Below are 17,145 nucleotides of genomic sequence, written 5' to 3'. Positions count from 1 at the left end.
CTCGTGCCGTTGGATCAGCACGTTACGGCTAATTCTCGTGTCGGTTCTCGTGCGAGGAATCTCGGTGGCCGTGTTCGTGATTTCGCGCGGTTCTATCCAGTCAGGGAATCGGGTTGCCGCGCCGTGCCGGCTGATTCGCGTGGCTGCCACGCGTCAGAGATCTCTTCGTGGCCGCCTCGACAGCTCGTCCCGCGATCAAAACGGCCCCGAGAGTCGTTCCGTGGTCACGTCACATACTCGTGAGCCGATCGGAATCGAAATTAAACGGGTCCATAACGAGCGGGTGGATCCACCCACGCCGCGCCAAGCCGCACAATGGGGATACCGATGTATTTTGTGACAAAAGCAGGGAGCTTTCGATAGAAATGAGATATGGTAAAGCGATGATTTTTTTTAAATTAAACTTGAAACATTGCAGAATAACATTTCTATCGAAAGTTCTTTGATTCTGGCACAAATTTCATCACTTTTCGAAAGGCAATATCGTTGGTAGTGTGCGGATCTTTATGAAAAATAAAAATTACAAGAAAACGAAGTTTTATCAAAATTGATTTCTCCTCGTAATCGTTTGAATAGGTTGTAAATAATGCACCAGTAATATTAAATTCATCCGATGTGTACGGGATTGGACTCGATTAATGGTTCAATCGTAACCCCGCTGCGCTCGACGAAAAATTAATCTCGTGAGGGCTGGTTGAATATTGTGGTTGATGATGTGATATTGATAGTGAAGTACGACACTTTAAATTACAGTTCACTTATCTAAGTAGAACTCTCCTTTAATAATCAACTACTATGTACAAGTTTGGTGTGACAACGTAAGATGATGTTCGTTCGGTGGTTGAGAAGAATCTGATCTTTTGAAAAACGCTTTGCTGTTGACCAGATGTCTTTTTGGGGGTACAAGAAATGAGCGATGGGAGACAGTGTTTAAGGAAAGGGAAAACTACAGAAGAGAGGAAAGGCTGGAAATTGCAATAAAGAAAGAAAATGCAGGGACAAGGATGACCTGAGGATTGGCGAGTTGGAGTAAAACCAGATGTGAAGGATGTGAAGGACTAGGGCATTCGCTCGGACTTATTTATGATGGAGAAAGTCCTTAAAACTATGGGGGTGCGTGACAAATTGTAAAACTTGGGTTTAAGCACGGTTTAGAAGTTAAAGTGGAACGGAATTAAGAATTAAACGTGACAATGACTGTTGGTCGGGTGTGCTAGCAATCCGGACACGATGTTTCTACTATTTTGTGTCTCACCTACACATTTTTTTCATAAATGCCAGTTCTTGACACCTAACTGCAGGCAGATACTACAGGTTAAATAACTGCATTATTTAGCAGCATAATCGTACAATTCCGATCGTTTTGGGATAATTATCTAAAAAAAAAATATTGTCAAGATTCCATAAAAAAGAAACGGACGAATTCTTGGAAAGCGTTTTGAGGATATTCTTGATTTTATTGAAGGTTTCCAAGCCTGTCCCTTGTTCGGTGTATGTCGTTCAAACATAAGCCTACGAATAGCCCTGATTTCACCCTATTTGACGACATGAAAATTTTGGAATAAATTCAACCCGTTTTATGGAAATGGCTCACCGTGCTGATCCAGTCCTGATATCGTACGTATCTAGGTCTTCTTGCCTCTGTAATCTCCGCGCGATCACGTGGGAACAGGAGAACGTGCCGCGGCCGCCCGCTTTCGACGCTGTTGCTTCTGGTCACGAAACCGACCGAATGTAAAAGTTCTCCGGTGAATGGTTTTCGGAAGTTTCTGTTGGCTCGGCGGAATAGTCGCGGGAATGTGTGTGCACCGCCTAGTCGCTCTAGATCTCCGGAAATACTAGAGGGATTCATGCACCCCCGTGAGATTGAAAGATACGGGGTAATTGTACGTGTACGGCAACAGGTTATTGAACCTTGATCTAAGTACAGTGTCGAATTAGCTAGCGTAAAATATATCGGTCGAGTTAGAAGTTCAAATATGAGCGACGAATTTGTTTATAATCAATCATTTTTAAAAACTCGTGGTGGAAAACATATTAGGCAAGGTATAATATCTTTATCGCGTTTGCAACACTTTGAGAGAGGATGATCCATTTGATCAAAGCCTTTTCAAGTAGTATTAGAAGATTTGGAAAAGCCAAATGACTGGTGGCTATGCTGGTTATGGCACGATCGTCTTAATATCAGGATCTCAGGTTCGAACCCCGGTCACTCCTCCATTCTTCTGACTTTTCTGGGACCTTCTGTTAATTAAAGTTAATTGGTTTCTTCTACAAACTCTCTTAGACTCTTCGACTATCTTTTTAACCCTTTAGGACTGCTATCGAGGTCACCTAGATGCATCCGAAGCCCTTCGAAGTTCCTTCAAGGCCAGGCCTTTCTCCAGTAGTAGATCTTCGCACGAACTCTCAAGAAGTAGTAGTAGCAGGTCTCTCTTTCAAAAAGGTGTCTTTCTCAGTTAGGACCCTCAGGAGTTTTTCTACAAACCCTTTGAAGGTCTTCGGAGGATTCTCTTGCAAGGCTTTTTCCCGAAGAACCTTGCAGAAGGCTCTTCGGAGGATGTGACCTTTCGAGTGATGCCTTCTCGAGGTCGTTAAAAAGCAAGGTCCCTTAGATATACATATACACTTCTTACGTTCAAAGTCTCAGGGCAGCCCTTTAAAATCCCTCGGGTATCTGAGTTTCTCACGGCTGTTAAAGGTTCTCCGAGAACCATCTCCTTGTATTGCTGCTACAGAGGTGTCGCGTAAGGCTTGACAGGAAGATTCTACAAACCCTTGTGGACCCTACGTCCACGCGAGGTCTGAGAGCGGTCTAAAAAGTTCTTGAAGGGTTCCCTCCTTAAAGGACCTCTCGACTCTCATGGGACTTTCTAGAATGTCTTGTTCGCCAACGTTATTCGTATTGGACTTGTGGAATAATGACTAGACTCCGGATCTTTATGCAAAATGAAAATGTTCAGCAGCGATTGAGGGCAGCAAGAGTTAAATAAAAATTTATTTCATTTCCTAATAGTCTTTCACATCTGAAAACAACGTAACATTATTTTTAGATTTCTCCAATTTTTCATTGTTTTATATTTCACCTAGCCAATTTCTTCATAAATGCATAAAGATCTCTAACAACGACACTTTCGGTCCAAGTTGCGGTACACGATTTAATTTGGATGTCTCGACCGATTCCGTCGGCCGTCCAACAACACTGCTCGTCATACTGGCGGCGCCGTACACACTACAATATCTTAACATATCTCTGTGTATGGGTGTGTGTGTGTGTGTGTGTGTATTAGGAATACCTTAGTCTATACCGTATGAACTTATTGTCTTTATAGTTCTCAGCTTGGTCAGGGCATCACAGGACATTTAACAAATTCACGCAGTTGTACTATATCACATTTATAGTCTTCGAGATTGACGACACGTCAGCATTGTGCCATGAACCTATGGTCCGACTAAATCCAGACAGCTCGGTAGCTATTTCCATCGGCCACATGTGTCGTATTGTCGTAAATGACGCAATCCGATAGCTGGAAGTTATACATTTATTGTCAACGAAGGAGCGAACTAAGAAAGAGCAGTTTAAGCATTGAACTGTCCCGAGCTTATAGCACTTCCCAGTGAAGATTGCACAGTTCCATTATCAATGATTCACAGTGGCGGAGGGTAAAACCAGCTTCGTGAACTTTGCGGCTATAGTCAATGTTAGTGACCGACAGTGACTCGTTTCTCCTTCAAAAGTGGAGGAACACCTGATCGACGACCCTTAAAAATTCCCTTGAAAAGGGGATAATCAAAAATATCTGTGACTTTGAACATTTTTCCAATTTCTAGAGGTACCCGTTTTGAAAGCTACTCTTTCAGATTTTTGATTTTCCAATTATCGAAATTGCTAAGATATTTAACATTAGATTTATCAAACCCGTCAAAACTACTGAGATTGTAAAGATGCATCCGTGAGGAATCGTTAAACAATTATTTCTTTCGGCATAGACACATCTTGTTGCTTTTGTAAAGTTCTGTAAAATATTTAGTAAGATTTAGTGCTCCGCGAACCTAGCGTTTTTTTAAGAATTATGCGAGAATGTAATACGCTTCCGGCGAAGTTAGTGTTGCAGTTTCGAATTGTTTTCCCTTAGTCCGAAGTTGACAGTGCCCGCCGGGAGGGTGCTCGGTTTATAAGTGACAAAATTTTCGAAGCTTATTACCCTCGTTTCACGGGCGAAAGGGCACGAGTGACTTCCACAGTGGCAACTCCTTGCCCGCAACGGGACAAGAACCACTCTCATCCCTTTGGTGAGAGTTTTTTCGCGATTCAGCCGGGAAAAAAATGTGTCGTTTCGTTGCGATTACGTTTGGGTGTCCGGGGGTGGCTCGAAAAGAACGGAGAAAGATTCTCAGAGAATTAGAGAGAAGAAAGGTTTGAGGACGCTCCGGAGCGGACGGTTGGGAAGAGCAATTAAAAGTGAGACAAAGAGGCCGGCCAGAAGAGTCCGAGAACAATCGACGCGAGAGAGATCAGCCGGAGGGGGAAGATGGAGGACAGGACGCACAATAATATGCGCGGCTAAACTCGCGCTAAATCCTTCACGGCTATTAGCATCCCCGTCCCGGGAGGAAACGGTAACTTCGGTCGTTACGCTAAGGGATATTTCTCGAAGAAACTTTCCCGTTCGCTTTGATCGAACTTAATTCGAAACTCTTTGCACGAGGCTCGATCTCCCCTTCGTGCTTTCAAAAGACCGGCACTGTCATATTAAAAAGAGAAGCTGCCTTAATTCGCACGTCCTTGCTCGCTTCGGAAAACTAATGGACATTTTCACGAGTAAATCCCATCTTCGCGAGACATCAGACGATTTCACTTTTCCGGTAAAATTCTACTCGCCGAAATTTTGCATATTTTTCCGCGTCGCTTTTATTCAGTAAGGAGCATAACTGATTCCACACACGTTAAATCAGTATAACTTTTATATCAATAGACCAAACGACTTCAATTTTTCTGTAGGACTAGAGAAATCAGTTTAGTAAATGACGTCTAAAAAATATGTTGAAAAAATGCATTTAGTCGGAGAACTGTGAAGAACACTAGTAAAAATTGATTTTTACGACTTTTTTTAGCTGGGCCAATAACGAAAATTTCAAAGATGTGTTTGGTCAACTCGTATAAATTGTATACGTTCCGAAAATTTCATTGAAATTGGTTAATTGGTTTACGAGTTATAAACGATCAAAACTGGTAAAAATGGCATTTTTTCAAGATTTTTAGTCGATTATTCGATAGTCGATTATAACTCGTAAACCAATTAACTAATTTCAATGAAAGTTTCAGAGCGTGTATAATTTATACCAGTTGACCAGACACATCTGTTGAATTCTCGTTATTGGCCCAGCTAAAAAAAGTTGTAAAAATCAATTTTTACTATTATTTTCCACAATTCCGTCCAAATGCATTTTTCCAACATAATTTTTACACATCATTTACTAAACTAATTCTTCTGGCCTTACAGAGAACTTGAAGTCGTTTGGTCCATTCATAAAAAAGTTGTTCTGATTTAAAGTGTGTGGAATCAGTTATGCTCCTTACTGTACATCGCAGTTTCAATGAAATCTGCCCTGCCCACAAAGAAGAACGACTTCAGCAATAAAATATTAGCGAGAACGTTCGTAAAATGATCTGGCGGAGTGCCAGAACTGTTGTCCGGCACTGGAAGTATCGAGTGGCCGAAGCGACTGGAATTGATTCCATATGTATAAATTACGAATATGAATTTATCGAGATTTCGACCGGTCATTGTCCGTGCTCGCGTACGAATAAATCGCTCTATCGAATAAATTCCCGCGCGTTACACTCTCCACGGTTTCACGATTCGACGGACAGAATTTGCGGAATTCGATTCGGTTAAAAATAAAAAAAATCGTAGAAAAAATTCGAATAACGGATGAGCATGGTTCGGATCACGGACGGGTTGGTCTGCGAGGTTGTCATGCGAGCCGCCGTTTCCCGAGTGTAACCGAATCCTGCGGGCGGTGAAAATTGGACTAACTAATAACGATCGGCGCGAGAGAACGTTGATCTCGGGCGGAAATTAGGTGTTCGTGGGAGGTTGCACGAGCGCATGAGGTAACTCTGGAACGATTTCGAAGGGCGATTCGCAGGAATTCACGGCGATATGTCGTGCTAGCTGGAGCGGACTTCGGCGAGCACCACCTTGAGGCAAATGTCAGGGTGTGCGGGAGCGCGCGATATCTGGCTGCGCGTTGATCCTCGCGTGACTCGTCGATCGACTTGACGGATCACTGGAGATCCATCGGAAGCGACGTCCAGATACAATCGGATCGTTGTGTGCCTGTATGTACGTGTCGGTGTACATGTCCGTGTCCGTATCCGTCTCCCCGTGTGTCTGTGGATGGTAAATTGCGCGCGAATACGCGGTGGTTACGTGTTAACCTGTTCGCGATCTAGTCACGAAAACCAGCCCCGGTTTCCAAAGCTTGTTACGAACTCTCGAAGACGGATCGGGCATGTACGTACCAGTCTCCTCGGCGTCAGACATATCGAGAGCGGGCCGGAGGACCGACTTGTCCCGAACTGGTCCACGCTAGAGCCACAACTTCGGGGACCAGCGGCGACACTGGCCGGCCCGGCACTTCCGCCCACCGGTTTCCTTGGCATTGTTGAATCGATAACGCCCGAGCACCTACGACCCCGCGACCGTTTCTTTTCTTTTCCACGATTTCAACTAACCCTGTCTCGTGCCCTCGACCGGGTTCGTTGCACCCTCCGTTGCCCCTGGAGGGGGTACAGCGGGATCGATTTTCGATTTTCTTACGTTGCCGCGTTTTCGAAAGGCTCATGTAGGAAAAATCCCGACAAAAACATCCTGTAAACAGGAGCCAGTTCCTATGGTCGTACAAAAGTTGTGAGATCAAACAAAATACGGCCAAGTTCGTTAGGTTAGAAATACCTCTTGCAATACTGAAAAAACCGTTTGTAAAAATTAGTTTAAAAGAACGCTATTTAATTTTTAAAGAGTTACATGGAGGGCTAAATTATTCAAACTTGTCCGCTACCTAACACCTTTTATGGCCATTGGTTTAAAAAGTAACGGCCGAGTTTGAATAATTTAGCCCTCCATGTAACTCTTTAAAAATTAAATAGCGTTCTTTTAAACTAATTTTTACAAACGTTTTTTTCAGTATTGCAAGAGGTATTTCTAAGCTAACGAACTTGGCCGTATTTTGTTTGATCTCACAACTATTTACGGCCATAGGAACTGGGCTCCTGTTTACAGGGTGTTTTAGTTGAGATTTCATCAATTTTTGTTGAAATTTCATCAATTATTAAGTAGGTATCAAAGAAAAAAATCCTTTTCTTATCTACAAGACAAAATCCAAATCCAATGTATCGAAGATTGCCCCCGCCGCGCCGCTATAAACGATGCTCGGTGCAGTTTCTTTTGTTTACGTTAGAGCGATTGTTTTTTTCATCAGTATTTGTTGCGACTTTGAAGCTAATAAAACTTATACTTATGTAAGTATATGCTATGTTCTATCCTATGTACCTATTTCGTAATTTTTTTTTCAATACTGTGGGAATATCGAGAAATGGAGAATCGAGAATCGAAACAGCGGCATCTCTGAGTGTGAATGTGTGTGAAGATGTATGAATGCGCGTGAGAATTGAATGTCTGCTGTATTTCGTTTCTAATGTTTTATAAATAATCAGTTATCTTCTGTACGTTAACGAGAATTGACGTAATAAATTATTAAAATCCTTCAACACTGTGTAAGAAAATTAATAATAAGAAGGAAACACTTCGGTGTTAAGAACCAACTTCTTTATTTTCAAGCAAACACGTCAGATGCCTTATACGACCGCACAAAGAATCACAAAGAATGATCCCGAGGACCGCCGCGCATCCGCAGGAACGGGCCACTCGCCATGTCCCGCCTTTAGACGATAAGATTATCGTAAACCTCCTCACCGTCTATAGAAACCGATCAGGTGTAAAATTTCACACTTTGATAATTATTCCTTTGAGTGTTTGATATGGTGGACCTATGTACCAAATTTCAAACTTGTAGGTCAATGGGAAGTACCCAAAAGGTTTTGATGATCTGTCAGTCAGTCAGTGACAAACTTAGCGATTTTTGAGGTCCTATATCTCGGAACCTACTAATGTTGGAAGATTCATGTTTTGTCGCTATTGAGACAATATTGAGTTATAAGCCTCCAAAAAACGGCTAAGTTGTTTCGCGTAAAAGGAGGTAGTGCGAGAACTTGGTTGGTGCACTACCGTGTGCACCTATTTAGATAGTCTATTGACTAAATCTATAATCTATATGTTAGGTAAAAGGATGACTGGTGTGGGCGATAAATGAGAACAACTATTGACGGCGAAGCCGTCCGCTAAGAGTGCGATTTATTAATGATCTCTGAGCTTAATGATCGGTCACGTAAATTCTAGTCCTCTAAGGACACCTTGTTGCCAGCGTGTTCGCTACCCGCACCCCCAAATGTGCTCTAGGTTTTTACCTGGAGGGTACGCGTCGCGCTGTCGAGTCGCACGCTGCCCGCTCTCGATGTTCGCTATTTCGATATTCCTTACACTCGCTTCGTCGTCGATTTCTCTGTACTTAGCGTAAACGACAGTAGGTAGTAAAAGAATTGCAAACGGTCCATGGACATCGATTGTTCGGTCTCAAGCAGACCGAACGAACGTGAGATTTATATTTATTTAGACACGGTCCGCTGCAATAGCGCGAGACACTCGACGCGACGCAACGGTCTCAGAATGATTTGGGTGTCATTGGACACCACTTCGAGACCTCCTCGTGAGCGAACCCATTGTCAGCGCGATCCTAGTTTCGTATCGTTTTCCCATATCTTTCGCACCCAATTAATTGCATACTCTAGACATAGTTTTACCATGGCGCCCCTTTATATTATAATAGGTAAAGATTCCGAGCTGTCTTTATACACAGCGCGACACCGAAAATGAGATCTCGAAAATCCCTCGAACCGAGAACAACGAAACCTTTACCTGAAACCTCGCCTTTATTTGTACCTTGTTAAGTTGAAAATATATATAATATTAAAGTGTTAACTTCCAGAAGTAGAATTTATTTTTAACTAGTCGTTGTTACTTCTGTAAGATCGACAAAGCCCCGGGTATCGTCGCGAGCAAGCGGAACGGGATTTATGACCCCGCGAAGCTCGGCATACGGACTTGCCGGTATTCGAACGCTTCAGAAAGTTCTTTCTATACTTAGCGTAAACGACAGGTAGTAAAAGGATTGCAGGCGGTCCATGGAGATCGATTTTCGATTTTCTCACTTTTCCGCGTTTTCGAAATGCTCTCTTCCTCGTCGATTTTTCTGTGCTTAGCGTAAACGACAGGTAGTAAAAGGATTGCAGGCGGTCCATGGAGATCGATTTTCGATTTTCTCACTTTTCCGCGTTTTCGAAAGGCTTGCTTCGTCGTCTGTGCTAACTCTAGAAAGCTCTTTCTGTACTTAACGTAAACTACATCTAGTAAAAGAATTACAGGCGGTCCATGGAGATCGATTTTAGATTTTCTCACTTCTCCGTGTTTTCGAAATGCTCGCTTCCTCGTTGATTTTTTCTGTACTGATCGTAAACGACAGTAGGTAGTAAAAGAATTGCAGACGGTCGATGGAGATCGATTTTTGATTTTCTCACTTTTCCGCGTTTTCGAAATGCTCGCTTCCTCGTCGATTTTTCTGTACTCAGCGTAAACGACAGGTAGTCAAAGAATTGCAGGCGGCCCATGGAGATCGATTTTCGATTTTCTACCTTGTCCTCGTTTTTCAACCGCACACCCCGTGTTGTTCGTTTTCTTGAAACTTCAAGAACTACAGGTAATTGTCAGATTAACTTCGTGCATTCAGGACAAAAGAGAAGGCACATCGAACACTACGGTATAATAATAATGACACTGTTAGTTATTTTCACCTTGGCCTCATTCTGATGTTTCATAAAATAACCTACAAAAATAGGAATTTTTGCAAATCGAATACTTGCAGACACATCTTCGCGCATCTTAACCGGGTACCTACTTTCAAGTTCTTTTTAAAAATTCTTTATTGGCGAATGGCACGATGAGTGTACATTTTTACGTTCTTGAACATCGTAGAAAACTTCGGTCGTTGACAGGAAATTACTGTAATTATTCTTCGCGCAAACTTCGAGTTTACTAAAAGCTGAGTCGTGTCAGGGTCGAATAGGTAATCCGGTAACTTGAAATCCATTAACCGGCCGGAGAAGAGAGAACTGCCGCTCAAATATTAGCTCGGCGGAAGTTTGCTCGTTGAATAGAGACCGATTCGGTTACTCTATTTTCCTCGAAAGCGGTCCGTAACGGTTTCGGAGTCGTCGGAGCCGATTTTCCTAGCGCGGTGATGGCGGCGGCGTTTCCGTTCGATTTCGAGGGAGGCTCGTGATTTCCCGGGCCGCAAAACTGCTAACGAGGCTGACGTGCGTTTAATACGCGATCCGGGACCGGGAGCCGCCTAATCCGCGCGCATAACAACCGGTCGATTATCAGGGTGCAGAATTGTCTGTCGGTGTGCCGTGGGTGTATGTGCGCTCGTCTCCGTGGAGAGGGCGGCTGGTGCACGTGTGCAGCCTCGTTCCCGGGTCCACGCGATGTTCCGTGCAACATGCGAAACGAGCTTAAGTCATGCATATCTATCTTTGGCTAGGCTCGAGCCGTACTCGAGCTGCTCGGGCGCAGTCGCGAGATGGATTGAATCGCGGGAAGCTGCTCGCAGAGGGCTGAGAACAGGCCCTCCCTCCGCCCTACCAACGCCTAACCGTGTTAACGCGTTACTACGGACGAGGGACGTCTCGATTTCCACGTCGCACAATGCTCCGGAACTCAAATTTACCGGTCCGTTTCCGAAAAAATTTCTGTTCGGATGTACAGGCCACGAGTTAGCCCCACCAATTGTCGGAAGCTCCCGCTGCAGGTGTCTTTCTCGCACCATCTACTTCTCGTTCTTACCGATATCGTCCCACAGTGTTCCGATTTGTGCAGAATTACAATTGAATTACTCCAGGAATTACATTTAATTACAAAGTAATTGAATTACGTTGTAATTCAGTCATATTGTAATTTATAATTAAGATCTTCATTCAATTAAATTACGATGTAATTCGTAATTGCAATTTGTGTACAATTATAAAATAGCATTACGTACTATGAAGGAGGACGAGGGATAGAAACTACGTCGCACAGATAGTAAACAAGTATACGAAAGAAAGACATAAAAATATATATCGCACTTCTTCCAAGATCTGGGCAATAATTTGGAGAGCTGTATTTTAATTATATCGTATTTCAATCTCGCGTCTGATTAAAATACTTAGTAATTGAATCAATTGAAAGGTTTGGATTATGTAATTCAGTTACGACGTAGTCGAATTGCTATATAATTGAAATACAATGTAATTCAATTGTGTAATTGAATTAGCACAACTCTGGTTCCGATCAATGCTAATTAGCTGGACAAAACCCATAACGTAATTCCGTAAAACAAAGATGCTGGTCATATGAAGTAATGTCTAGACTGTAAGAATATTAACATCGTGCGTCCGCGAGAATCCCTGGACAATCAATTCTCCGATACATGGTATGGTCAACGCCAGTCCCGGGATTCTGTACATATATATATTGCCTTATAGATGTCCGTCATATTCGGGAACGGTGAATATAATTAAATTGAATCTCATCGTATTTATCGTGACTATCGTTTTGCTGTGCCTCATGAGTCCGAAGTTCGCCGTACTTGATATACGAGCATGGAAATCAGTCTTCTAGAGAAACAGTTTATAGATCGAAGGAGATGGTAATCAGTTCGTCGAGCGAAGATCGAGCAACGTAGCGATTCCGGCGGCGTTTTCGCGCGGTGGAAGTTCAGAGTCTCGTTGCGAAAAGTTTCGATGTTCGAGAGCCGGGGAGCAAGTTTCGCGGGTAGGCGTGTGTTTGCTCGTTTCCAGTGAATGTCCTCCGCTCCTGGGTTATGGCTGGGACTTCCTGGTGAACCCTTCGCGCCCGTCGCGCCCCCTGCACCCCATCAGCCTGTTCGTAGCCTGGCAGAGGAAGCGAGACGCGAGAAGAGAGAGCGAGCGAGCGAGCGAGCAGGAGACTGTCAGAGCCGGTCGCGAGAGTGAATGACTGGAAGAGAAGGCGAGAGATCGATATTCGAAACCCCTGTGCCGTTGGGCACCGAGCTCCTCTCGCCGCCCCACGCCCAATGGCGTAGGAAGAGGGGACAATTGGGCTAGGTGCTCTCTGTTCCCAGGATACTCGACGAAACGGAAGTTCGGGATAAAGAGGAGGAGTGTTATAAATTGCCCGAGACGGCATTCTGGATTTACGAGGCATCTCCCTCTCTCTTTCTCTGTCTCCTCCCCCACGGCGAGACTGTCTGGCTGTCTTTTTATCCCGACGAAATTTCGATCGGTCCCCAAGAATACATTTCATCCGGTCACGTGCATTTTATATCTTTCGGCCCGAATTATCAGCCGAAAATGTAGTTATAAACTTCAGATTGATGAGTCTCATCCCCTAGCTAGACAGTCTGTCCGTCTTTTCACCTCGACGAAATGTCGATCAGTCCCCAAGAAGAACGTTTCACCCGGTCACGCGCATGTCGTAGCTCTCGAGCGGAATTATAAGGTGAAAATTGGGAGGTAGGGAGAAGAGGCGCGCTTTGATAAGGGCGTTTCTTTCAGGGAGAATCGTTCAGAGACGTTTTAGAGCGAAGAGGATGTTAATTTGTCTCCTTGCAGGGCGATTTATTTCGTTTTTCATGTTATGCTCGTGAGTCGGTTTGATCATTTCCTTTCAGCAACTCTTAGCCGCGCTTCATCCCTCAATCGACAAACTGACGATTTCCGTGCAGTTAATAAAACTCCCAGGATCAGTGGAATAGTAAGGCCGCTAGACGTTAATGAAGTTCTATGTTACTCGTAAGTCTCCGGTTGAATGTTTCAATAAATTAACACTCGTAAAACAGGCGCCCTCTTTTGTCGAATACAGTTTTTCATTAATTTTACACTGTCGCGATTTTATTTGCAAGGGAAAAAAAACGATGTTCAATTTTTTCTCGTTATTTCCTCTCTCTGCTTCCGTTCCAGAGGAGGTGTCATTGATCTGCCAACCAATAGGAAGTCGGCCAGTCCCGCTGTTAAATAAAATTGCATTCTAAATTTTTAAAATTGCGTCCCGGTCCAGCGGAGGTGTTATTCGTCACCCGATATTTCGGAGTCTGCGACAGCTCTGATTTTTCGGCGTCTACGCCCATGCGCCAGTCTCGTATTTTCCCGTACCCCCGTTAACCCCGCCCACTTTTTGTCTCCGGCCCAAGAGACGCGTCATTAAGTCACCTGCCAATAGAAAACTGCCTTTTACTCAATATCTACTTTGTGCTATCAAATTGCCGTCTATGTTTCAAGACTCGCCATAAAATAAATCTGTGGTTGTCAGGAAGAACGCCGCATGTCACTTTTGGGATATTGTCGTTTAAAATTTGGAAGTTAAATTGCATTATTTGTTTGATCCTTCCGAGTTTGTTTTTATGACTTTTTTTCTGGTAAATATCCTACATTGTAATATTCAATTAATGCGTTAATTCAAATTTTATGAAATTGTGACACGCGGCGTTTTTCCCGACAACGATCCTGACATACTATAGCAGTTCAGAGTCTGCGACGGTGCCAATTTTTCTGTGTCTACGCCCTTGCGCCAGTCTGTCCTCGTATATGTATGCTATTTACCATTAGATTATCATCCCCACATTTTTTCCGTCTCGTCCCCTGCTCGCCCTTCTGCCCCTCCGTACTACACTTTCTCCGGTAACCCCTCGCTGGGCAGCCGGGCAGCTCATTTCCCAGCACGGCGTTTTCATCGTTCTACCTTGTATCTCCCGCAAAATGCAAATGCGAACGCGAACGCGCGCGATACACAACCAGGGACCAGTGCGCGGCAGGCAATTATTTCGCCCGGCCGATGATCGATTCGCGCTCGCAATCCCGGACTGAGTCATTAGCGAGCTGTGTCCGACGCGTGGCGTTCGTTATGATTCGTTGCATCTGTAATAACGTGGACGGCGACGTTCACGTGGGCAGACTGCGTGGCCCGGCATCGATCGAACGCCGAGGCGCGATTCGTTGATAAGATACGCACGGTGTCTCGCGTCCTCGAAAGCAATCGGAGAAATTCCAACGTAGAACAGAGGTCTCGATAAATCGTGCGTGTACGAGGGCTGTTACTTCTCTGAAGCTTCTCGAAGATTCGAAGGATTCGAAGAAACGAAGGGAACTCTGAAGTCTACTAACAATACGTTTCGAAGTCTTCGAATCGTATGAAGTTGTAATTTAATCAATCTTTTAGCTGTGGTGGCATATTTTTGTTCGAAATGTAGGAGTGCCTGTAATTGTATCGAATATAACTTAGCAGCGAAATTTCGAAGTTCAAAGCTTCGAAACTCCGTTTCTTTTAATCCTCTTATAATTTACTAGGTAGGTTCGAATTTCGAAGCTTCGAAAATTCGATTCTCATCACTAGACTGCGGATCTTCATACATTTGTGGCTTCAAATAATTTTCAAAAAATGTTAGAAAGTAACATTCCACAGAATTTAGTACGATTTTTATTTATCTCAGATCTACAAAGACGACTGTACCACTGAAAATAACATTTTACATGATTCCACTTTTTGGAAATTTGCCTACAAATAAACAATTTAATGATTTCGGCGCCACAGGTTCGATTAAATGTTAGTCACTAAGCAATTTTGCAAATTAAATTGTTCTCGACGTTTCGATTCAAATGTGGACCATTTTCCAGAGCAATTTTGCGTCTGTAAAATACTGTAAACTATAGTAATTGTTCAACAAAACCGGGTAATACCAATAAAACTTTGACATACTTGCTATGTGTAAACGAATTATATAAATTCAAAGATAGAAATTCAATTTAATTCAATGATTTTTGCCTACAAAAATTGGAAATTGCATAAACATCCGCAGTCTACTCATCACCTGCGGAGCTTCAAAATCTTCGACCTTCGAATTAAAGCAACAGCCCTATCGTGTACTCGTTAACGTATCGACACTTGCTTCACGTATCGAAGACCAACTGTCTGAACTACATACTATGTTACAGAGTCCGAAAATGATCTTGAAGCAGGAAGATTGTTTTCGAAAATCAATTCGACAAACTCAAACGAATCCTCTTGTGAAATTTCGAGGTCGATAATGTGAGAATTGTTCTCGAGTTGTAGTACGGTAATCGTCGTTACTCGAGTGCAGACGTTCGAAAGCAAAGTGTGCTGTGTGCATTACTATGTATAATAGTGTGGACGAAAGATCGAAGCTTCTATAGGCGTTATCGTCTCTAGAAAAATGTCTATGGACAGATCGTTCGCTGTGCGTCGCAGGCAACATCCGCAGTCGGCGAAAGACGGCCGCGTGGATCCGTGCCTTTATTCGCCGGACGATAAGCGATTTCATTGAACGCGTTACCGCGTCCGCATTGTTTGATTAACCGAAGCCGGAGGCACGTGGATCCATTTACGAAGCACGTGCCCTCTCTCAAGACACCGTCGAAGGGGTAGCTAGAGTTACACGGTCCCAGGATGAATGCACATTCTTCAGGTAGCACACCTCTCTCCCCATTCCACGATCTCCCCTCAGGAGCCTTCTCTAATATTTTATACCCACAACGGACGGCAAAAAAGAAACCCTCCTTTCCCCCCCTGGGCAGAATGGGAAAAACGGAGGGAAGGTGGGAGCGAAGGTAAGAGGGTGAGGAAAGTGAAAAAGTCAAAACGATTAGCCGGCGCGGAGCCGAATACAATAGCGGATTTTTGGAGGCGCGGGCACAGGCTTAACTTTCCGGAAAATTTCGTGAATATCCCGTGCACGCGGTCACGAGGGAGGGGCGCGCGAGGGGTAGCCGGCAAAGGGAGGATGCGGTGGTAAAGGCACGGGGAAAATTTGGCCGCATTCGCACGGTCGAAAACCCTTGTGCAGGAGGGGAGGAGGTCAACCCTTGGGACGAGGTTTCCATTTTCAGCGTGGCGCCTGCGTCCTCGAGCTCTCCGGCTCTCCCTGCCAACCAGCCAGCCGAACCCTCTCTCACCCCGTTTCACCCCCTCGCCGGCAAACCCCGTTTCCAGCCGTGTCTTTCGCTACTCGCGAGCCTGAATTTCCTTTCCCCCTTTCGCAGCCTCGAGCCACGAGCCCTGCGCACGCGCCCACTCCCCCGCGTCTGTCCATTTCTCTCTCTCGCTCGTTCTTCCCCTCGAATCAACCCCCTCGGCAGCGCGCGCCGAGACCACCAGAACCACTCCGCTGCTACGGGGAACAGTCGAATATATTTTTACGTTGGATTTATCGTTCCACGGCTTAACGAGGCCTCGTACCACGCCGACCGTGTTTTTACACCCCCGATGAGATTCATACGCAACCCCCTCATTAAGTTTTTACGTCGTTGCACTGTAACTTTTTACTCCGCGCAGCCTCGCTCACCGTAGGTGCAATTATTGCCCTTTTTTTTATTAACCTTCGCGTGACGAGTCGCGTAACTAAACAGGTTCCAAGATTTACACAGGGTGGTCGCTAAATAGCGATGCAACCTACGAACCTATTCAAAAATACGTAGAAACTATAAAATACAACTTGTTCGTGCGAGGGTTTGTTTACGTTTCAGATATGTGTTTATTCTACCGGGTGACCAAGTATTGCAGAACAGAATATTAACTTACGATCATTTCTATTATTCTAGAAAATGTTCCATTCCACGAATTTTTCTACGAACGGTTCCTGTCGTTTTAATTGATCGAACGCGAAACTTTCCAGCGAGGTATCTTTGAATGAATAATTAATCCGATAACTAATAGCTCGGCCACCACGCTCTCCCGACGCAGTTGCACTGCCAGTTATCGACCACCCTGTATAAATATTTTAGCAATCATTTTTATTTCGGTGGACGTGGCTGGATGCGTCGAGACACGAGAACTTTTAATCTCGAGCGTTTCTGCGGCATTTCCTCGCTGAAAAAATTTAGAAACGAGTACAGAGTTCCGCGCCTGCTGTCATTAGGGTTGGATGCGAGGT

At 44.2% G+C, this 17,145-nt stretch overlaps 1 protein-coding gene across 16 annotated transcripts in view; it reads left to right on the top strand.

The window, feature by feature from the left end:
• LOC143208599 (ELAV-like protein 1) overlaps positions 1-17,145 on the top strand; it is an 88,123-nt gene that overhangs the window by 14,776 nt on the left and 56,202 nt on the right. The gene's annotated exons all lie outside the window — the stretch shown is intronic.

This window comes from Lasioglossum baleicum, chromosome 5, assembly GCF_051020765.1.
Source record: "Lasioglossum baleicum chromosome 5, iyLasBale1, whole genome shotgun sequence".
In the NCBI taxonomy this organism is placed as follows: Eukaryota; Metazoa; Arthropoda; class Insecta; order Hymenoptera; family Halictidae; genus Lasioglossum; species Lasioglossum baleicum.
This window is presented reverse-complemented; position numbering and strand designations above follow the sequence as displayed.